Genomic DNA, 23914 nt, shown 5'->3' with positions numbered 1-23914 from the left:
TGACAAGTAGAATAATTCACATAAGTCTACCTTTGATAATTCTAAAAGGGACATATGACACTTAGAAAAGTCGCATGTTAAGTCAATAGGGTTTTAGGGACAGAAAGATTAATAGAAAGAAACAAAATAAAAATCTCAACGGTTACAATAGCTGTTCCGACTGAACTGGCTGAACAGCTAAAAACACATTATTATATCTGAGAACTTACAATCACTATCACCTGATGACCCCACAAATCTCCTTGGCTTTGTTCATGTCCTCTGCTGAAGCTTACCATCGTCTCTAGATTCAATGTTTGAGGTATCCTCCGCTAGTTGCGCCTTTTGCAAGGCTTTGTCGTATGATTCTAGAAAAATAATTTGTTTAGAATGACAATTTCAAAGACCATTGGACCAACATATAATCATAATAATCGTAGCAGACTTGTGGCTGTACAGTATACATGGAGTTGGAAACTCATCCATAAATTACTGCAGCTGGCTCTGGCTCTATCACAATGATGGTAGGCAGGCAAGCAGTCAATTTGTTGTTGTGGGGGGTGGTTGTCAAAATTTCCCATAGGCCTGCCAAACAATAGCGTGGCCTAAAATAGTCCTTTAATTAGTTGTGAACTTTCTAAAATTGGTGATGAAATGCAATTGTAACACACTGTATATGCTGTTAATATATTACAGAACTGCACAACTCCCCCAATTGAGGTCTGTCCCCCCCCCCCCCCCCCCCGCAATACACATGTGACAAGTAGAATAATTAACATCCGGGTACTTTTCATTTATTTATACCTTTTAAAATACACCAGTTAGCGCGCCCTCATCGGCCGCAAGACGTCAGAGGGTCACTCTTTCCTTTGACGTCGGAGACTTAACACCACATTATTTTCTCCGTCTTCAATTCAGGTAATTACCATTCTATTTTCCATCCATTCTCCCCTATATTTCATATAAATTCCTCTTGTATAAATTATTCGTAGAGTTTAGCTTATTTTATGACATGTTTCTTTTTGACAAGAGAACGGTTTTCTAGAGTTAACTTATTTAGTGTTTAGTCGGGAAAGGAAACTCCCGTTATTAGATATATTTCTTTTTTATTTGAATTCCCTCAAGTCTCCTCTCTTAGATTTTGGTTCTAGTTTTGCATTACTAGGGATCTAACGTAATGCCGTACTTGTTTTATGATTTAATGATGTTAATATTGCTGACTTTGCGGAGTTATCCTCTAATTTTGGTACAATTCCAAGATGGCGGACGCCATTAAACTTTTGGCGGGAACTTTAATTATACCATTTAGTTTGCCTTTATTTATGCTTTTCTGTTTGCCATCTGGAAAACAACAACACTTACGCGTCTCTTGAAGATTTCCCAATCAATTGTAAATAGTTTTTGTGACTTCTAAGTTTTATTCTTAATGTTCTATTTAAAGTATGCTTATTTAATTAGACTCTTTCCTTTGACGTCCGAGACTTAACACCACATTATTTTCTCCGTCTTCAATTCCGATATAAAGAAAAGTCTGGAACAGCGAAGATTGTGTCCCGCAGGATCATTCATTTAAGCCGGTCACATTAACCTTTAATAAACCTGTGTTGTTGTCACTACAAATAGTCAACTCTCACTGACATTATTTGCATTTTAGTTTCCACATATAGTCCAGGAAAAATACCGTTTGACCTCAAACAAATTGCAACAGTTTTTTTTTACCACAGTGCATTTTATTGAGGTCTGTTTAATGACATACTAAAAATCCGCTAAAATCCAATTAGTGGAAATATGCTTAATTTGCATATTTCAAAATGGCCGCCATTTCAACAAGGTTTTCATTGATTTGAATGTAACTCTTGTTTAAGGTAATTCGTATTTCCAAACTAAAATAACTAAAATGCATATTTCAGGATAGATATCAAATCCGTGGTTCACAACATGCCAAAACTGATTGAAAATTTGTCATAGTTTGCATAATTAACATGGCTGCCGTTTTATTTTTTTGAACTTTCTGAATATTATCGGTTTGAGATTTTTTTCTGGATGGACAACCTTCTTGAAATTTCACATTTCTGTATATAAACATTGTCAATCTCTGTAAATTATCAAATTATTTCCTAACATTATTTAAATGTTGACTTATGAGTCACCCTCATCTTCAGAACCATCTAATTCTAGGTCTGGTGGCGGTGAGTTGGCGCATGTAGAACCACGGCATTCAGTGCAGGCATTCATACATTCTTTTGTACACCTACACCTGATGACCTCAAGTAGTGTTGTTGGCGCCGGTGGTTGGTCTGTCTGTTTGGGTAGATACTTGCCATCTACGATCTGCCAACCCCAATCTTCTGGAGATATAGTTGTATCATCTGTCAACCCCTTCCACTCTAATATTTGATAATATACACGGAGACTATGATACTTTGCTGCTGCTGAGGTTGGTGGCAAAGTAGATGCTTCGACATGGGAAGTGCTTGTTGACACCTTCACACAAAACTTGTTGTACCTCAAATGATCTAGACCATCTGTTGAATTACCATTGTAAAGCCAAACCAGAGCCATCTCCCCAGCTTTGATAATGTCCTCTTTCAAAATTGATCCGGTTTGATTGAATACCTTTGCGTGCTCGCAGAAGTCTGCATTTTCCATAAATTTCTTTAAGGCCAAACCCTTCCCAAGTCCAAACATACTTGATGTAGTGTCACAACCAAGGATAGCATGTATGAAGAGAATGTTGTCACACACGGTGCTTCCCAAAGTTACCTTCAACAGCTTGATGTTCCAAATTCTACCCTTCTTTGAGTTTGTCTTTGGCTCAGGTGCAAAGTAAATGTTGTTTGCATTTAGTTCAACATGGAAGATAAGGAGGACAAGAAGGTCGGTGTCATCTCCAACTAGAATGGTACTGATTGATCTCGCAGACTCTACTGCTTTTCTGACAATCAGGATATCTGCATCATGTCTTGCATGAACTGTGACACATCCAGCCATTTGCAGTCTGTCGCTGAGGAGATGGATAAAACGTTGTTTGTTGACGTTGTTCGCAAGGAATTCCTGTTTCCTTGATTTAATAACCATGTCACCAGCAAAGTTTACCGTCAGGCCTGAGCAAGCTCCTGTTCTTCTAAAATGAGTAAAGTCCTTCGTAGTAGGACCAACTTGGAATCCATCAAAAACTATGGTTGGTCTTCCATATCGTTGAGTAACATAATCAGTATACAGATTGCATATGTTGTTAAAGGAACACGTTGCCAGATCATTGTACCTGGTGTCTTTGTAGCTACTACACCCATTCCATGGAAGGTACCACTTCAGAATAGGAACAGGCGAAACCAAGAGAGTGCACTGTGTCGATTTGGAACCGAGATGAAAAATGATGATGCATCAGTATTCCAAGACCAAATTGGAGGGGAGCTATGAGGACCCTTGGCCTTATTGCTTGCATGATGGCCTGCCCAATGGATGCCAGCTTGATGTCTACATTTTTGCCAGCAAACATAGTCCTTAACAGCCTCTGAAGTGAATCTGGGATACAATCAAGTGATGCAGTGGTAGAGGACATTTCTGCCGGACTTGGGTATGCATCAGCGGTGATATCTCGAAACTTGACATCACTCTGAATAAGTTTGGCAGTAGTCTCTATTATTCTCATTTTCTCCTTTTCCGGTGTCTCATTCTTTGGTTGCTTGTGAAATTCATACAGAATAGAATTTGCTGTGTTGCGAAATGTCACAATACCATGTTTTCCATTAATTTCGGTTACAATGATTCTGTCTCCGAATTGTTCTTGTAGTTTCTTTTTTATGTACACCGCACTATAGGCCTCATGCCCTATATCTTTTAGATAGTCTGTCATTTTTGCTACTAGTTCACCTGCTGTTGTTTGTTCATCATCATTTTCCTCCAGAAATTCTGCAACCTGTAAGAATGCTGTCATTCTAACCTCTTCTTTGGGTCTGCCTATTTTTTTCTTTTTAGTGGTGCTTGGGCCATCTTCAGAATAAGCCTGGGGTATCTGTCTTTCAGTTCTGAAATTCACACTACACTGTTGATGATAAACAGTTTCAGCTGCATTGAAGATCATTAACAATATCAAGTTTACCAAAAACAATCTGGGACCATGGATCATTACGAGATTTGCAAATCTGTGCAATTGAGTCCTGAAAGTCCTGTGATCTGACAGGGATAACTTCAAACCCTTTGCGTTTGCCATCATACTTGGCAGGATTACCACAGAACATGCAGTGTTTACTGAAGTCAAAAAGTTCTTTATGAGAACGAAGACTTGAGCACTTCTCAACCTTATTACTCTGTGCAGCTGTCTCATTTGCAATTCGTTTAGGGTCACAGAAATCCCGACGACAATGCTGATGAACACGTTGTCCAGGATTTGTGGTTATATTGCTACCCCGTTTTTTACTTGCACGATTAACTCCATCACTACCCTTAGCTCACCGCTCAACAGATGGCTTGCCATCATCAAACAAATCATTGCAGATACAGCAGCTCTCCATGACTCAACATTGTATTGCTAACAGTATTTGTATTCAAAACCCTTTGCATATGATCACAAACTTCATTGGGAACTGCATGTCACTATAAAAGTGCAGATGCTTGTATTAACAATGTATTACATTATTGTATTACATTTGTGTAGTACATGTTGTATTCCTTTTTTATATTACATTGTGGTTAAAACAGCTGTGCATGTGCTCTATTCCTTAAATTTTGCCTTCAGCCATTTAATGCACCAAAAATGTCGCCTAGTATGAGATTTAGGACGGAATTAATTAACAAAACCTTTAAAATGGCAGCCATTTTGGATTTATGCAAATTAGTTAGATTTCCACTACTTGGATTTTTGCGGATTTTTAGTATTTCATTCTGAGGCCCTTAACAAAATGCACTGTGGTAAAATGAAAAACTATTGCAATTTGTTTGAGGTTTTCCCCCAAAAAACTGTATTTTTTTCTGGACTAATATGGAGAGCTTTGTGTATGTGCATCATTTGCTTTTTCTTGTGGTAATAAGGTTACGGTACCCTTTGCAGTTAGTGTAAAATACTGGACACAAATGTGTATAAATTCACAATGGCAAAGCAGTAGCAAATCAACATAAAAGAAAAGTGTTATAGACCAGTGACGCAAGGGAATTTGTGAACTAGGAATCGTTGGCTTTACTCTGACTCATCCTCATCTCCCTCACTGCTGCTTGAGCTTGAAGAAAGATCATCACGAGTTGGCACGGACAGCTGTGGATGTTTACCATATGGACGGATGTACGGTCTCTTTGACCCTTTTCCACCCTTAAGCCACAACAACAATGCATTTTCTGGGTCATATTCTCCAACAACACTAGTCTGCAGTTACTGCAGTTACTGTCAGGCTACTCTGCCAGTCTGGCTTCACTATTTTCATCCGAGAGAAACCACGTTCACATTGGGCATTTGAGGCAGGTACTGTTAGTGCCAAATCCACTAGGGCAAGAATGTTGGGACATTGTTGCCGACTTCTCTGATTGATGCTCTTCCAGCTGGGTCGCTTATTAGGATCTTGTCGCTGGTAGGGAAGATGTTGTGCTTTAGGAACGATCACTTCCGTCATCTTTCTCGGGCCAATTCTTTAAACTGATGAACGCCAATGCATTCATTACCCCAACGTTGCAATCAGCAAATCTGTTCTTCAGTGAAGCTTGCACGCCATTAATTAACTTTACTTTGTCTCCACGGAAGGCTTCAAGAACTATCTGCACCCCTCAACCTACCGGTGGACTGAGCCTGAAGTGGTAACTTATGGAAGGTGTTAACTCCATCAACTTCAAGTTCTGCGACTCTCCTATAGTATGGCCCAGAAGTGACTCTGTAAGACTCAAGCTTGTCTATCACAAGTTCCACTTCACCTTTCATGGACGATGCTGAATACAGTTCGGAACCCTGAAACTTAAGTGATAGTTTGCTTAAACTTAAGACAATATCGGGCAAGAAGTGGGTGAAGAGCACAAACCGTTTTGTCAGCATCAGCTCGAGGAATCCCTTCGCCTTTGATTTTACGTCAGACCTGACCTGGTCACCAACATCAGTCGCATTTTGTAGCTGCTGACAGCGTTGCACTATTGCTGGGTAAATTACCCACAGGTTATCAAGAGCACGTTGCATGTGTGGCAACCATTGTGTGCCACCAACTCTTGGAGGGGCCAAAAATTTATTGTTTGAGGCGTCACAACTTCTCTTAAGCATGCTACGATTTAACGGGCTGTAGTGGTAGAACTTGTAAAGGTTTTCAAGTAACAGATAAACTTTCCCCTGATATGCAATCATCTTCATTGCACCATTGTAGCCAAGCTCTAGTCTATTGTTTAAAGGAACACGTTGCCTTGGATCGGTCGAGTTGGTCTTTGAAAAGCGTTTGTAACCGTTTTTTATAAAATGCATATGGGTAGAAAGATGTTGTAAACGTAGAATACAATGATCCACACAAACATGCCTCGAAATTGCGTGGTTTTCCTTTTACCTCGTCGACTAACACGTCGGCCATTTATGGGGGTCAAAATTTTGACCCCCATAAATGGCCGACGGTGTTAGTTCGCACAGTAGAAGGAAAACCACGCCGTTTCGAAGCAAACTTGTGTGGATCATTGTATTCTACTTTTAAAACATCTTTCCAACCATATGCATTATATAAAAAACGGTTACAAACGCTTTTGTTTTGACCAACTCGTCCGATCAAAGGCAACGTGTTCCTTTAAGCAGTGTACTGATTGTAGAATATCTCTTGGAGACTAAATTATGTCCTTTTTTTGCGCTTCAGCAGAGTTGATACACCACCATTACACCCAAGCATGACGCTGGCACCATCACTACCGGAACCTACCATCTTTGAAAACAAATCTGTCTCACTGATGTGAAGCTGGTCCTTGCAGCACTTTAAAAGGCCATTGCATATGTTGACAGCATTAACTCCTCCAAACTAATTAGGCCGACAAAGTTATTGCAAATAACACCCTCGTTTGCGGTTCGCAAATACATAATCTCCACTTCCTTGATAGAGCTATCAGTGTCTCCGTCTGAAAGGAGCTAGTAAAACCTGCACCTCTTTGCCTTGTCATCCACGATGGTTCTCTGTGCTTCGGCAATACAGTAAGCAAAGGTCCCAGTCAGTGCGCACCGTGCTCGATAATGAAGCATAGCGCTCGATTTCATTTGCAGCGAGAGCTGGCCTCGGACCCCTTCGAGATTTCGCGTGAAAATGCGAGCGTTCCGACACTGCTCCTTCAAACCGATGGGAAGTACATTTCCGTCGGAGTTAGACCAACATGGTGGGGTAAGTAGCCTTCTCGACAATCTAACGAAGATTTAGAACCCAATTTTTACCGAATTTAACCCCTGTAAGACATTTATATTTTCAACTGAAGTGTACTTAAGTTTTCACACTTTTCGAAGAATAGCCTCACATTTTTGGTGAACTTGACTGTTTCGAGCATAATGGAGACAAATGAGGTCGATATTATGGTAGACGAAGGGTTTCTGGTCCTATTGATGGTACATTCACTTCTGCACGTTCAACCGTTGTCGTGTTTTCGGCCTCGTAATTTCACGAGAAATCACAAATTTCTCCGTTGTTGCGGCACTCATTGTTGCGTGACGTCACAGTAAACACGATTTTCTGGGGCTGCTGTTTAGTTGTTATGTCTTTCGTCGTCGTCGTCGTGGCATGTATTTATAAAACATTTTTTTAAATATCAGAAAGTAGTACTAGTAGGGACATGGTTTAACTTTAAACATTGTTATAATTATACCATGGAGGAAGAAATAGACCCTCCATGCTCGTACTACACAGTGAGTCAGTGACAGTTCTAGGCTATTTTGGACGGTTACCGCTCGATAGTCCGAAGGTTCGATGGTCCGAAGGTTCAATAGTTCGAAGGTCCGTAAGTCCGAAGGTTCGTTAGTCCGAAGGTTCAATAGTTCGAAGGTCCGATAGTCCGAATGGCTTTTTAGTCCGAAAATAGGATAAGGTTAAATATTCCGAAGGTTCGGTAGTCCGAATCGACAATAAGGTTCGACAGTCCGAATTGACAATAAGGTTCGACAGTCCGAATCGACGATAAGGTTCGATAGTCCGAATTGACAATAAGGTTCGATAGTCCGAATCGACAATAAGGTTCATTATTCCGAATCGACAATAAGGTTCGATAGTCCGAATCGACAATACACATGCGCCATTGCCTGTGTAGAATTTATTTTGGTTCGCCATGGACGCGGTAACGATTTCACGTTCGAAAGCCGACGCGCAGAAAGTGCACACGGGAGATAGGCTTTGGACGCGCTAAATGTCACGTGCCGACGGCAACAAGTCACGTGACCACGGCAACGCACAGAAAGTGAACAGGGGAGATAGGCCAATGGCGGACCCATGCCAGAACCCGTGTATGTACGCGCGGCCGATCTAGTTATTTCAGTTATTTTAATTTATATCTATGAACAAAACGAACTTCTTATTTAAATTTCCCTACGGTGTGCGTCTTTCGAACCTTAATCAAACCTTATTATCGATTCGGACTGTCGAACCTTATTGTCAGTTCGGACTATCGAACCTTATTGTCGATTCGGACTATCGAACCTTATTGTCAATTCGGACTATCGAACCTTGTCGTCGATTCGGACTATCGAACCTTATCGTCGATTCGGAATAATGAACCTTCGGACTGTTGAACCTCGTTTTTATTTCGGACTATCGAATCTTCGGACCAACTAACCTTTTTTAAATTCGGACTACCGAACCTTCGGACCAGTAAACCTTCGGATCGATGAACCTTCGGACTAATGAACCTTCGGACTATCGCATCATATGTTCGGATTATTGAACCCTATTACATTTTCGGACTAATGAACCCCCTCTTATGGAAAATTTGCGCGTTCGGACTATCGAACCTTCGGACTATTGCACCTTCGGACTAACGGACCTTCGGACTATCGGGCGGACCCCATTTTGGACATGATATTTACAATACACAAGTTTTTGTCTTCAACTTGCACTTTGTTTTATTGCATTAATATATTTGTTCCTTTAGTCATGTTAGTTGTCATCTTATTATACAAAGTTAAATTTTTAATAACTGGATGTGTTTATACCGCAAACCTTATATTAGCGTGCTACGGAGTACAGTGCCCCCAGTTTAGGTCCATAAACAATGAGAATAAGCCTGGTTATTTCTGTCAACCTTTTTTTAAATAACTATATGATGGGATCTAAACAATGTAAAATTAAAATCTTATGATACTTTTTTTCCCTCCAAACCTCAGGCCTACCCTTGATGACCTACCGTTGTTTCTAGCTTTTGGATAATTCCGTCACAAAGTACTTGTCGGAGAACGTGAAGTTGAACATTGACTGGTTTCTTCCTGGTGTTGTAACCTGGCCAGATTTCTACGGGGTGTTGTAATTATGACTGTTCGGGAATGCCGTGCTCAGAGATGTAGTTGGTATCGCTAGGCTTGGATGGGTCAAATAACAGTCTTCCGAGATGAAAGGTGTCAGGACACTTCGTACCTTTGCCTCTTCGCACCCTAGACGCTTCGTACCTTTGCAAGGTACGAAGTGACTATGGGACTCTTCGTACCTTGGACATTTCTTACCTTTGACACTTTGTACCTTCTTACAAGATACTTTAGTACCTTGTACTAAATGAAATGTTTTGCTGGTTTTTTTTTTCTCAAGCTAACAGACCCCGAATTGAGTTGAAACTTTTGCATGCTTGTGAATTTATATTTCTGAATATTTTTTTAATTTAAAGTTTAAAGTCTTAAGCCTGGTTCATACTTACTGCGAATGTGAATTCGATATGGATTTTACTTGAATTTTACATCACAACTCTGTTTTCGTTGCGATATTTGCACAATGCAATATTCGCACAATTCAACCTCTGCAAGTTATTTGTGAACTTTTGATATCAACATTGGTATCGCATTCACATTCGCAGGAAGTGTGAACCTTCATTTCAGATCAGAGACAGAAAATATAGTTCAAATGTGAACTTAACGACCAGTAAGCTTTTCAACGAAAAGATCTTTGCCAATAGTATTGTACAATAACTTTAAGATAAAGAGTAAGCATTGTTCAATCATTGCTTTACAGGGTTCCCATCAAGATAAATTACATTATTTTAATCAATATCATTGGCAGACAAAAATAGTACTTATTGTTGTATTGCAAGTTGCTTGTGATATTTATAGATAATAGGGAAAATAAAAACTAGTTGAATTAGAAAGTATAATTTCCACTTTATATGTTTACAGATCTCCTAATACCTGGGTGTTCCTGTAACAACTTTTTTGTAATTTTTCTCTGAGCTGACCTAGCATTAAACAATTATTTAAATAATTAAGACTCTGTAAAGGAAAATGTGGATTATTGCATGAGACATTCCTGCAGCTGAAAGAATCAAATAAATAAATTAATAAATGAAATAAGAAAAGAATGTTGCAGTGTTTAATAAAAAATATGTTGTTAACAATTGACCAATCCTCACAGAATAAAAGCATGAAAATGGGCAAGTAATGGTGGACCCTTGAAATGCAATAGTGTTTCTTTCATCAAGGTATAAACCATGGCGAATATCTAATACTATTTTCGGTGGAATGGCATATTAAAAAGCTTCAAAAAATAATTTTAATGGATTTAGCCATTGTACGGCAGACCTTCTTTAAACGAATCCCTTTTAGACAAATGCACAATCCTTTGAAAAGCCTGGTACCTCAATGTTTACCCAACACCGCATTAATCAGTGTAACGTTTGAAGTAGGGAACCAGACATGACTGAAGTGTACGGAAACGCTAGGCAAATGACTAGCGTTTCCTTACACAGCAGCTGATTGGTTACACTAGTTACATAGGACATTGAGCATGGTCCATGTTTTGACTAATCACGTGTGGGCTCTCATTTTACAAGCGAGACATGGCGGATTTCTCGATTCTGAACGGTCACGCTGACGAAGACGGATTCTTTTGGTGAACTTGACTGTTTCGAGCTACCTTGGAAATAACGAATACAGCGAAAGACTACATCAATAGTTAACCTAACAGTCCATCTATAAAATTCTTCTGCACAATTTGGTTAAATATTAAAAAGATGACGTTTTTGAAGACCATTATTTCTGCACAAAGAGGGTAAAGTTTTTTGTCTCATATTTCTTATTTTTGGATACATAAAATTATGAAATAATTTTTGTAGGTACAATAAAACATTACTCCGTTTTATGAAAGTTTTTGTCTGTTAGAGTATTTAATACTCCCGAATTGGATTTTTTAAAATGCGTCCTCCGAGCTCATTATATATCTAACAAATGAAATGAAGGGGTTTTCTGACCCTTGCGCACTGACTGTCCTGCAGGACTTGCAGTAAGTATCACCCATGCAAACAAAAAAGTGGCCAACATTAAATGTGAAAAAAATTACTTAATTTTTAAACAAATTATTACTGCACAGACCAACAAACACAGTAACTATAACAAAAATGTAGCATGCAAACTTAAAAACGAAATTAAAAAAATGATTAAATGAATAAATGAATAAATGAATAAAAAAAAGGAAATAAGCGCACATAGTATGTAAATATAAACACTTATGTTTCTTGTTTTTGTTTGTATGTTATCAATTTAATATGTATGTATTATATACCGTAGCTCATTTAATCTGTTATATAATAGCAGTATGTATTGGAGCTTGTTTTATTGATGGATGTTGTTTTGCTGATAATTGTCGTTGAATAAACGGAGTAGTTTAGCTCTACATTAAGAAAAATAACTGTCTTGTCGTGGCATGCGTTGGTGTCGCTTGTGAAGTTCGTGCATCTCAAACAAAGCTACTGCCTGGATCGCTAATCTCTGCATTTTCAACACACAACCGGCAAAGCATGATAGGGGCGCCGTGTACATTTTCTGAGGCGTAAACCCAGGGCCACAAGCTTTTCAAACTCTCTTGGAAACTTCTCTTGCATTTCTCTTGGAAGGCATTTTTGGTTGTGAAACCCCTTCTAGAAATTTCCACATTGTTATCAAACTTTGACAGGTCAAACTCAAACAAAACACAGCATTCAACAGACAACAACAGAGAGTTGTCAACATTTGACATCCGAGTAGAATCCGAGTAGTCAGAAGCTCATCCATGGTCGACATACTCAGGGGGATGTTTGGAAACAAGATCTTACTTTAAATCCATGCAACACAGGGATGTGTGGTGTTGCATCCAGACGTCCATATCACAAATTCAACACATAATGTGTGTAAGGTATTAGACTACACGGACATAACTTCCTTGTCTCCGCTCGCTCACCCCCGGGCACATAACGTAATATTGTTTGCGCCAAGATGTACAAGGTGATTGGAATGAATAGACTAAATAGGAAACTTTCATGCACAACAAGAACAACAACGGACGGATTGACGTACCATAACCGCGCTCGGAATTTATTTGACCTCGGAGCAATAATTGATGACAAGAACAAAACAAACTAGACATGATTGCATTTGTGCAGAGCTGTTTCGTTAATAAAATTTTCAAATTTTCCCTCTTAATTTGAAATTATCTTTGCATCAAAGCAGTTATGACAGTCCAGCCTATTTAAAAAAGATTTTTGGGATTATACCATGTTCAGATAGCATTTTATGACTTCAAGGTGCAAACAATTAAAATAATCTTAAAAAATCATGTGATAACGTCATCATCACGTCGTTTCACAATTCACAAGAACTTGTCAATATCCAACAACCTACCAAGTTTCAACATGATCGCATTATTACTTAGAGAGTTATGTTAGTTCAAAAAGTGCACCTTTAAGGCCGCGTCACTTGACCCCGATGACGTCATTGATCTGAAACTTCACACATATGATAGCTGCCTGACAGTTTACATGTGTGTAAAATTTGAAGTGAACACAAGAAACTTCACCACACACATCTTCAAAAAGTCCATTTTGACGAGTTTTCAACCTGCTGCTAGAGGGCGCTTTTGCATTTAGTGACGTCGTTGGTATTTTTTTGAGCTGCCCACCCTTGCCAAGCACTAACATCGTTCAAGGCAACTTCATGTCTTTTGCCAATTTTGAAGAGGGCCACTTTCGGTTTCGACCGGAAGTAGAGGTCATGTGAGGTCACACATGAAATAAAATGAAGACCTAATTTATCCCTTCCCAATCCCGCAAACAGAAACCTACGGTCTTTTGTGGCTGATTTGTTATAAATTTTCAAACATTTAAAACACAACACCTTTAAGATGTCTTCACGTGACTTGTGATGATGTCATAATGACATCCTTGTTTTGCAATGATCATTGCCCCAATACCTTTCATCCCTGAAAGTTTCATTGCAATTGCTCTTTGGGAACATTGCAAATCAGCACTTAAATGAAATTCTTCTGAAGATGACAAATAAAAAAAATAAATAATAATAAAAAAACAAAAAACAAAAAAACAACAGCTGTTTCGCTGCGCTGCGCTACGAACCAGCTAATTATTTTAAAGTAAGATTGAAATGTAAGATTGAAATGAAATTTTTAATGAAAGATAATATAGTAATAAGAATAGTATTGTGTAAAAAAACACACAAGACCGCCGGACTTCTTCGGCACTAAGTTCACTGGACCGAAGCTAAAATCACTGGCCACGGGCCTGCCGTCCAGCGTGAATTTCGAGCCGTGAGTAGTCTGAACTACAGCCCAAGCTCAACAGTCTTCGAGAATTCAAGAACACATTAGATCAGTGGCTAGTATATCACACCAGTCAACCCGATAGAGACAGCATGAGGTCGGTAACGTCCCATATTTGTTGTCCAGCTGGAAGCCGTATTTCCAGTTCCTCATCGATAGCAAGAGCAATAGAGCACCAGAAGACTGCGGAGCTGTTAGCCAGATCTAGAGCACTCCAAGAGAAAGGAAAGTTGGGAGGAAGAAAAGCTCCAGTTTGAAGCAAGAAAGAGAGAAGAGGAATTAAGAATCAAGCAGAAAGAAGAAGCATTTGAGCTAAGAACCGAATTGTAGGTATCATCAAGTGCTAAGGATGCAATCCTCGACGAATTGGAGCTGAGTGAAGTTCGAGATGAGCAAAACTTACGCGGCTTTCCCCTTACCCCCTTTGGACTACACTCATGGGTGCGGCTTTCAGCCCTGCTGCGACAATGTTCGTTCCAAAGCATAAGTTTTACACCCCAACAGGTTGACCGATGAACACATTAAAAAGAAGCCCCCCCAATCAGGCCATTATGCAAGAAACAAAGGAACCACAAACTGAAAGCGCAACCGAGGCAAACAAAATTAAGCAGGAAGATCAAGTATCGACTGAATCAACCATATCCGTAGCCCAACATCTCGTCAATGAAATCCGAAAGCCAAACTCCGACCTTGGACAATTTAAAGGAGATACCTTGATAGACAGTTTAAGCCAAGTGATTCATAAGACAGTTTAAGGCCAGAGTTGTTGCCAACACTGTTGATGGGACGAACGGATGGATTATTTAGAGCAGTTCACAGAGGGAGAGCCACATGGCAAAGTAAATGGGTACAGATGTCTCCCTACTGAAATAGGCTATCCTGCCACCCTTAAGGAAACGGAAAGGCTCTACCGTGAACCTGACCTTTTGGCCAATGCTTACATACAGAGGGCGTTGAGATGGCTGGAGATAAGACCAGAAAACCCAGCCGGACTAGACGCATTTGCAATATTCCCGGTGGAGTGTAAGAATGCTGTCCACTCCATAAATGCAGCAAGGGTTCTGGAGTATACCATCAAGCAACTTGTGTCCTAACTCCCTTTCTATCTTCACGACAGATGGCGAAATGTAGTCATGAACATGAGAGAGAACAATGAGCCAGTGACCTTCACACATCTGGTAGATCTTTTCCAAAAAGAGGCCAGCAGGAAGGCTACATACCCAGTGTATGGACGGTTTGCTCTGCGAGGCAAGCCCAATGACGACAAAACAGGACATCCAAAGCAACCGATCAGAAAATTTGGTTGAGTTTTATAGCAAGTTCAACGCCCGGCAGTTTCTGTCAAGGACCTGGTCACGCAATGCTGGAGTGCCGAAAGTTAAGAGCCAAATCAATGACAGACAGGGACTTTGCTTTTTGGTTGCCTGAAGTATGGTCATCTGAGCCGACAGTGCCGAGCAAGAGCCAATTCCAATGAGTGCAATGCCCTACATCATACAGTTCTTCACTTGGAAAGGGAACAGAACGAGAGCCAAGACTCCCCAAAGCTCGACTCCCCCGATACCACAGACCAGGAGATTTCCTGTTCCACATTTGTGACTTCAGGCAAGGAGAGGGCCAGATCCAACATGGAGCAGGTCTTTGCACTATGGCAGTCATACCAGTAAGAGTCAGATCCCAACCACCCATACCACAGTGGAGACCTACAGATTCCTTGACCCCGGCAGCACTGTAACCCTTTGTGTACCGAGAACCTTGCCCAGAAACTTAGAGTAACTGACAAGGCCACTACCATGGAACTACACACTACACTACTGGACAGTCCCAGATGCTCACCTCACACTGTATTTCCGGACTGGAGGTTTGTGGGCTTCACAAAGGTCCGACCATCACGCTTCCTTAGATCTACACCAAATCCGAAAATGCCTGTGACCAGAGATCTCATGCCAACCCAAGAGGACATTGACGGGTATGAGCACCTAAGAGAGATTGAGCTTCATGTAACTCAAGCCGAGGTGGGGATGCTAATAGGCAATAGCGTCCCAGCTGACTATACACCACAAGAGTTAAGAACAGGAAAAGAAAACGAGCCCCATGGAGCCAGATCAGTGCTTGAATGGATAATATGGGGTATGGTCAGAAGTAGAGAAAAGCCCCGCCGCCTTTCCATGCGGCGGCTACCCAGAGAAGAACCAGGACACCTTCAGAGGCTGGAGAACATAGTAAGAGTATCCGTAGACATGGACTTCCGCGAACACCTGGTTCAACGCCTGGTTCACAGTAACAAAGAACCTTCAGTTGAAGATATGCAACCTGAAGAAATCATTGATAGATCTTTGAAGCTGGTGGAAGACCACCACCAGTGCAACTTGGACTCTCATGATACAGCAGAAACACACGCAGAAATATACGCCACATCACTCGAGCTCCATGAAGGTTTTGTGACCGTGGACAAGTTGGAGACAGCAAGTACTGAGATTATCAAACACGTCCAGCAGAGCCGTGCACGGCCGTGCCCTTATTGAGTCAGTGAGAAAGTGCAACTCTGTGACGGATGAAGTTGGGGGTACTAAGAGTGGCGGGAGGTCCAGGTACTTAAAGCTACCGTTGGATGTCAAGCATCCAGTAGTCCTCCTCAAGGATTCTCACACGGCCGGGTTGACACTTATTGGAGCCAAGAGGAGAAAAGGTGTTGCAAAACTTCTGGTCAAACGTCAAAGGCAACACAAACAGAAAAAGTAAACCTGGATCATCGATGTTGGAGACGTGGTTGTTGTTGCGGACAGCAATCTTGTGCGGAACAGTTTGCCCAAAGGGCAAATTGTTGAGGCGAGTCCATGTGAGAAGTGTAACAATGCGCAGGATCATCAGAAGCCGACAACTTGGAACGGACTGTAGTTTACACTACTTTAGGCCAGTGATCTATTTGGGTTGTTTAGTGGATTTTGGTATGAGCCTCTTAGTTGAGTTATATGCTCTTACCTGTAGGTTCCGCAATTAGGGAGCCGGGATGTTGCGAGTTGGTGTAGATTTTTAATTGGGATAATTGAGGGCGCTATGCTTAGCAACGCCACTCGGGATCAAAGATCTAGACGATCGTTACGAGTCAGTTTTTGAAGCAGTTAAATTGTCTTTTCTGTTTAGTTTTGGGAGGACCCTGCTGGATCCCAAACCAGCGTTGACGTGCAAGGCAGTTGTATAGAACAGGGCAGTGGCATGAGACAATTGTATGTTGGAGAAGTGGAAAAATTAAGAAGGAACTCAGAATTAAAATAGTGTTTCAATCAACTGACGTTACAGGTACTTTACTAAAAGCTGTATCAAAAAGCCAACACCAATTGAGACCAGATTTAGGCACACATGGTTTTACCATACGACGTTGTGTGTGTATTTTCGGGCGACAAGAATAAAATGTGGCAGTCAACGACGAGGACTCAACGCGCATGTGGAATTACTCCAAAGCAATGCTACAAAAAGTTTTTCATCAAGACTTCAAAATGTATTTTTCCTGTTTAAAAAAGGTAAATTTTTGAGGCTTTAGTTGTCCTATTTTGGCAGTTGTTCGGGGTTCCAGTCAGAAGTCATACAACCGTTGACTTCCGTGGGGCTTGATAGCTCAGTTGGTAGAGCGATGGAACATTAATCCGAAGGTCGTTGTTTCAAATCCCAATCTAATCAATTCTTTGTTCAACCCTCAAAATCATTTACAAATTCACCCAGTCAGTTTCCCTTGTGATTTATATTGATACCTGAAACAAAAAGTCGCATCCCCTTAAGGTGATCCCGTAGCGGTTACCGCTCGATAGTCCGAAGGTTCGATGGTCGGAAGGTTCAATAGTTCGAAGGTCCGTTAGTCCGAAGGTTCGTTAGTCCGAAGGTTCAATAGTTCGAAGGTCCGACAGTCCGAAGGTTCGATAGTCCGAATGGCCTGTTAGGCCGAAAATAGGATAAGGTTAAATATTCCGAAGGTTCGGTAGTCCGAATTGACAACCAGGTTCGATAGTCCGAATTGACAATAAGGTTCGATAGTCCGAATCGACAATAAGGTTCGACAGTCCGAATTGACAATAAGGTTCGACAGTCCGAATTGACAATAAGGTTCGATAGTCCGAATCGACAATAAGGTTCATTATTCCGAACCGACAATAAGGTTCGATAGTCCTAATCGACAATACACACGCGCCATTGCCTGTGTAGAATTTATTTTGGTTCGCCATGGACGACGCGGTAACGATTTCACGTTCGAAAGCCGACGCGCAGAAAATGCACACGGGAGATAGGCTTTGGACGCGCTAAATGTCACGTGCCGACGGCAACAAGTCACGTGACCACGGCAAATGGCCAATGGCGGACCCATGCCAGAACCCGTGTATGTACGCGCGGCCGATCTAGTTATTTCAGTTATTTTAATTTATATCTATGAACAAAACGAACTTCTTACTTAAATTTCCCTACGGTGTGCGTCTTTCGAACCTTAATCGAACCTTATTATCGATTCGGACTATCGAACCTTATTGTCAGTTCGGACTATCGAACCTTATTGTAAATTCGGACTATCGAACCTTATTGTCAATTCGGACTATCGAACCTTATCGTCGATTCGGACTATCGAACCTTATCGTCGATTCGGACTATCGAACCTTATCGTCGATTCGGAATAATGAACCTTCGGACTGTTGAACCTCGTTTTTGTTTCGAACTATCGAACCTTCGGACTAACTAACCTTTTTTAAATTCGGACTACCGAACCTTCGGACCAGTAAACCTTCGGATCGATGAACCTTCGGACTAATAAACCTTCGGACTATCGCATCATATGTTCGGATTAACGAACCCTATTACATTTTCGGACTAATGAACCCCCTCTTATGGAAAATTTGCGCGTTCGGACTATCGAACCTTCGGACTATTGCACCTTCGGACTAACGGACCTTCGGACTATCGGGCGGACCCCCCCGTAGCAGCCGCTTCCCAGGTTGTATCGTAATTTGGGTGTGATCCCTGGCTACACGGCAGTTAACGCATGTATGGCTTCTGACTGGCACCCCTGAACAAAGTAAATGACAAAATAGGGACACCGCCAATATAGGACTAGATAGCTCAGTCGGTACGTGCCGGCACATTAATCCGGAGGTCGTTGGTTCAAATCCCACTCTAATCAATGATTGTTCAATCACCAAAATCATTTACAAATTAACGCAATCAGTTTCCCTTGTGGGAGTTAAACTGTTAGTTAGTAAACAAACACTACAGAGTGTTATAAATTTTTATTTATTTTGTTTTATTTTATTTAAAAGGTTTCGTAACACCAATACTTGTTTACTAAATTAAACTAAATCAAAGCTGGTTTCCATTTAGTGCGATGGACCAATCATATTCATTTGTTTTTATTTGGGCGCCATCGTGTCAACGTCAGTCAGCAAACTTTTATATAATCAAATTTCCGTGTCAAAATTAAGAACACTAACGTCCAAATTAACGTTTCCGGTAGCCATAATTTTTACTGCCATGCAGTCTTGGGTTTTATTGGATTTCAGTGATGCAGGTTTAGATGTTTTGGAATAAACATGTTTGGATTACCCTGACATCAGTTTGCTATGCAACGAAGACTTTGATTCCAGTGATCCCTGAGCTGTGTGTATACAGCAGCAGGTAGTTCAAAGAAAAGATACAATGCGACCGTGCTTTGCTTTGGAAGTAGGTAATTTAACAACAATCCATTGATTACCAGTTACTTGAGATAACGGACACTGAGTCTCAAATCCATGAGTCATGCTCTATTGAAGAGTATGAACAGATAGATACCATACTGTCTAACGTCAATCACTTAAGGTCCACCGTAATGGACAAACAGAACAAGAAACGTATTAGTATGAATGTCCAGGCCAACCATAAGAAATTTATTATCCACTAGTTACATACCTACAATGTAGTTAGTTTATGAATTCTACGAATTCCTCATGGCATTCAGCCGAGTTTCAATCTGTCTATCTAACTGTTCTATGGATGCACTTTTGTCTTTAGTAGTCCTTCGCAAACTGTTGCACTTTCTGACCTCTTGCCTCTGCTTTGTCAGCATATTCATCTGCTGATTTTTGGAGACTTTTCACATCAATATGTAGTCGGACTCTCTTTGCTTTGAATTCCTCTAATTGATCAACTGCTTCCTTCCTCTTATTATCACTTGTTTGTAAGAGAAATGTTTTCGATCCCGCCAACATATTTGATATGGTCAAACACTGCTCTCAAGCTTTTTAGAGACTGTTCTAGCATATTATCCTCTTCAACATGCTTGTTAACTGAGAATCCTCTTTCAATTGAGGCTTGACCATGGGACAGAATCAGTAACATGCTTACTGTCTCCCAAAGACTACTGAATGCTGGCTTGCTTGTGAAAAAGGTGTAGAGCACTACGTCCAGTCTCTCTGTCTGCTTGTTAAAGTTTGCCATGGCAGGGTCACTGGCTGCAGAGTCACACGCCTCTGCATACTGCCTGACTACATCATCTATGTCATGATCTCCAACCCTTTTAGCATCATGCAGTACAGACATCACACGTTTCATCTTTGAAGTTGCTCCATCCTTGTTCTTGACCATTTGCTTTGGGTCTGGACATGAGAGATTCCTCACTAGCGAATACTTCAACAGACATCTTTCAATGAGTTTTTTAGTCATAGTCGAAAGAAACTTCTTTGCGTCCATGATGAACTCTAATGCCTGCCTTTCACTGATCTTCTTTACCTTCAACGCTTGGACAAGCTTGGATGCATGAAATCCGATATCTATGGTGCTAACAGGCCGCTGAATGCTTTCACCATCTACTTCAACCTTGATCAAATTGTAAGCTGAATTCACTGTTGCTTTGTCTAGTTTCAGAAACCTCTTCATGATACTGGATAACACTCTGGTTAGGTCATCTGCCATAAATGGCATCATGGGTTTGTCTGTTTGATAATCAGTCAGGTATGGGTTCACCATCTTTGCCACTGACAAGTAGAAGTGAAGTCTAGCAGGAAACAGCACAACTTTTGAACACTTCTGTACAACCTAGTATGACTTGTTTGTGGGTTTTGGAATTTTCTTCCCTTCCACTGCTTTTACATACTTTATTACAGACTCCCAGATCTCAATGGCCCTCTCAGCCGGGGGAACATTTTCTAGTCACCTAGTCTTGCAGAATCTAAGAGGCATGTCACTACAGCCAGTATTCTTCTGAAAGTCTTCTCTTCTTGCTGGGGAATCTTTGAAGAGATAGAACAATGACGACAGAAAACTTTCTACAACCCAATCTGCTGCTACTGCTCCTGTAACAAAGGCGCCATTGACAATGTGCAAACCACATGATCCAAGGTTTAGTACATTTTGCTTCAGTTCAGTTTTATATTCAGTACCAAAGTCCTCATACATGCGCCAATTCACATTTGGTCCATCCATTGAAATCTGTAACAACTTACTTAGTCCACAAGTTTGAAGGACCTTTGTGAGCTTTCCTTGAGGTGCAAAGCAGTACCATGTCCTATGAAGACCGACGTGAGATATCTGGTGTGGACTTCATTATTTTGCCAGATTCTAATGAGAAAGTCCTTCTGCTTACTCTGCAATTTCTGGTTTAGGCTCTCATCAAATAAAATAACATAATGTAAGCTCTCCTTGATGTGGGCACGTACCAAGTCTTGTACATAAGGTCCCAAGCCAAAGACTGTCATGTACTTGCATTTTGACGCCGACAACTGGAAGTTTTTGGCAATTGACGAATCAGGAAACATCCTTTGGAAGAGTTCATTATTTCCTATACAGGAATTAAAAGACTGATGGTCTTCCACCACTTTCAAACACCACAATATTTCTGCCTTGAGGTTATCAGTCTTTGAAATGGATGATGGTAGAACAACTTGAGTCTTTGAAGATGATGTTGAGGGAGCACTTTCACTCGTGGAGGAGGATGTTGAGGGTGTATCTGCAGTACCTGCACCCGTTTCTTTAGACTTGAAGAAACTATGAATATTCACCATTGCACCTGCAGAAAAAGAGGGTAATTAAAAGTTGAATAAATATCAAGATCAAGCTAAATTGATGATTTGAACAAAATAATTATGCAAATGAGCTCATTAGCATAATTTAGAAAGCTGCAAATGCTTGTGCCCAACACTTACACACGGTAGCCTTAACCCTGCTCATCACCAATCTTTAATTGGTAGAAGTATAATCAATAAATTATAAATTATTTCATTAATCATTGCAATAAGGAGTTACAGTCAATTTAAGTTTTTAGTGAAATATGCAAATTAGCTTATTATCATACTATGAAAAACTGTAAACAAGAGGAAAACAAAATGGTACACGCAATTTCTCCATCTAAGGTATTTTCGTCGCATCCCATAGGACCCAGAAACCTCTTGTTTTGGATGCAATTGTATGCGTGAAATTGCTTTTTAAAATTTTATGCTGAAAGTTGACAAGCACACTTTGCACCTAGCTGAATACCGATCACCGCTAACTTTGAGAAGCCATGCTCCGTAATCAACATGTTGTAGCCATGAATCCTGAAAATGACAGTTCCCCGGCATCTTATCTTGCAAAATAAAATACTTCCGAAGTCGTACACAGACGCACAACCATGCACGTCTCAAAATGGCGTCATAGACCCCTTTACAGACGGAAGTGGTGATTATGATGCATTTTGGGAGAGTTTACGAGTAAGCTAAGCACGTTTTATGCGTGACGAACATCCCAAAACATCGCTTCCAATCCCAGAATGCATTGTTTTTTCCTATCTGTACAGGGGTCTATGAAAACTTCAACCAAAAATCGTTAAAAGGTCGTCTGTTATTGGCTAATGCGAATTATGCGATGATACCCATTTAGGGCGATAGGGACCCGACTCTCAATACGTGCCGGTCGTGTAAAAATCAAAATGTGCATTTTCACTTTGCGATTTTAGAATCGGAACAGGTTTTGAAACAAGGAAAAAGGGAATTAAAAAAAAACACATTTTATTACCATTTTGGTTAAAATTTAATATCAATAATTTGTTTAGGGAGCACATTTTGAAATTCAAGGACTTTCAAGGACCTTTTTCGGAATTCAAGGACTTTCAAGGCCTTAAAAATGAAAAGTGAAATTCAAGGACTTTCAAGGACCGTATGAACCCTGACAATAGCAAAAAACCACCATTGCTCCCCCTTCTGAGTCATCTTTGGAGACCCAACCTATTACCCGTAACCCCTTCAAAGGAAAGAGTTCTTGGGTACCCCCTAAGAACCGAGATGCGTCTCTAGAGACATACATGAAAACAGTTAACTCCGAGATCTATAAGGTCCCCAGTACCCCTACTTCAAATAACCTCCCCTAAGACTAGCGACATGCCCTTACTTAACTCCGCCAATCACCAGACGTAGTGATTAAACGGGCTCGCAAGGGGTCCGCAGTTGTAGTCATGAACACACATGACTATATTGCTGAGGGCCTCAGACAGCTCAGCAAAACTGATCATTACACTGAATGTGCTACTGATCCCACTGAATCTTTCTCCCAAGATGTCAGTGACACCCTGGTTAGAATTTATAATGCCAATGGTATCGAGAAAGATACACTTAACTATCTTCTCCAACACGACCCTCGTACAGCAAGGTTCTACCTTCTACCCAAGATACACAAGCCCAATAACCCGGGGAGACCAATTGTTTCTAGCAAATGGTAGCCCCACAGCTCATTTCTGAGTTTGTAATGGCTTTCTCAAACCCTTAGTCTGCCGTATTCCTTCCTTCATCCAGACCTTCATCCAGACTTCCGGATACCAGACTTTCTCCACAAACTAGATGAGGTCAAGCACCAAATACCTGACTGCTATTTTGGTTACTTCTGATGTTTCATCACAGTATACTAACATACCCCATCATGAGTGCATGAGTGCAAGTGTCTCTGCCCTCAATTCTAGCAATAAATCCTGCCCCTCAGTGAGGCATATTAAAGAACTCATGAGCCACATTCTTATGAAGACTCATTTTAACATTTTAACATTTTCTGGGTACTGCCCTCGGTACCAAAATGGGGGTTGTTCTAAAACCAACATGCAACATGGTTCTTACTCAATCTATTGCTCAGCCATTTGGAAATGGACGTATTTTGTATTCAACATTTTAAAAATTAAAGTTTTTTAATAAATGCCAGTTACAAATTTTCCAAAAGTTTTACTGAAAGGTTTTAATTTGAAGGATGTGATAACATTATCAGCT

The 23914-nt window shown here is 40.6% G+C and overlaps 1 pseudogene; it reads right to left on the bottom strand.

Annotated features, from left to right (window-relative positions):
* Nucleotides 1-19626: 19626 nt before the first annotated feature.
* LOC139942646 (uncharacterized) lies at nucleotides 19627-22246 on the bottom strand (annotated as a pseudogene).
* Between the last annotated feature and the right edge of the window lie 1668 nt (nucleotides 22247-23914).

This window comes from Asterias amurensis, chromosome 10, assembly GCF_032118995.1.
Source record: "Asterias amurensis chromosome 10, ASM3211899v1".
NCBI classification, from domain to species: domain Eukaryota; kingdom Metazoa; phylum Echinodermata; class Asteroidea; order Forcipulatida; family Asteriidae; genus Asterias; species Asterias amurensis.
This window is presented reverse-complemented; position numbering and strand designations above follow the sequence as displayed.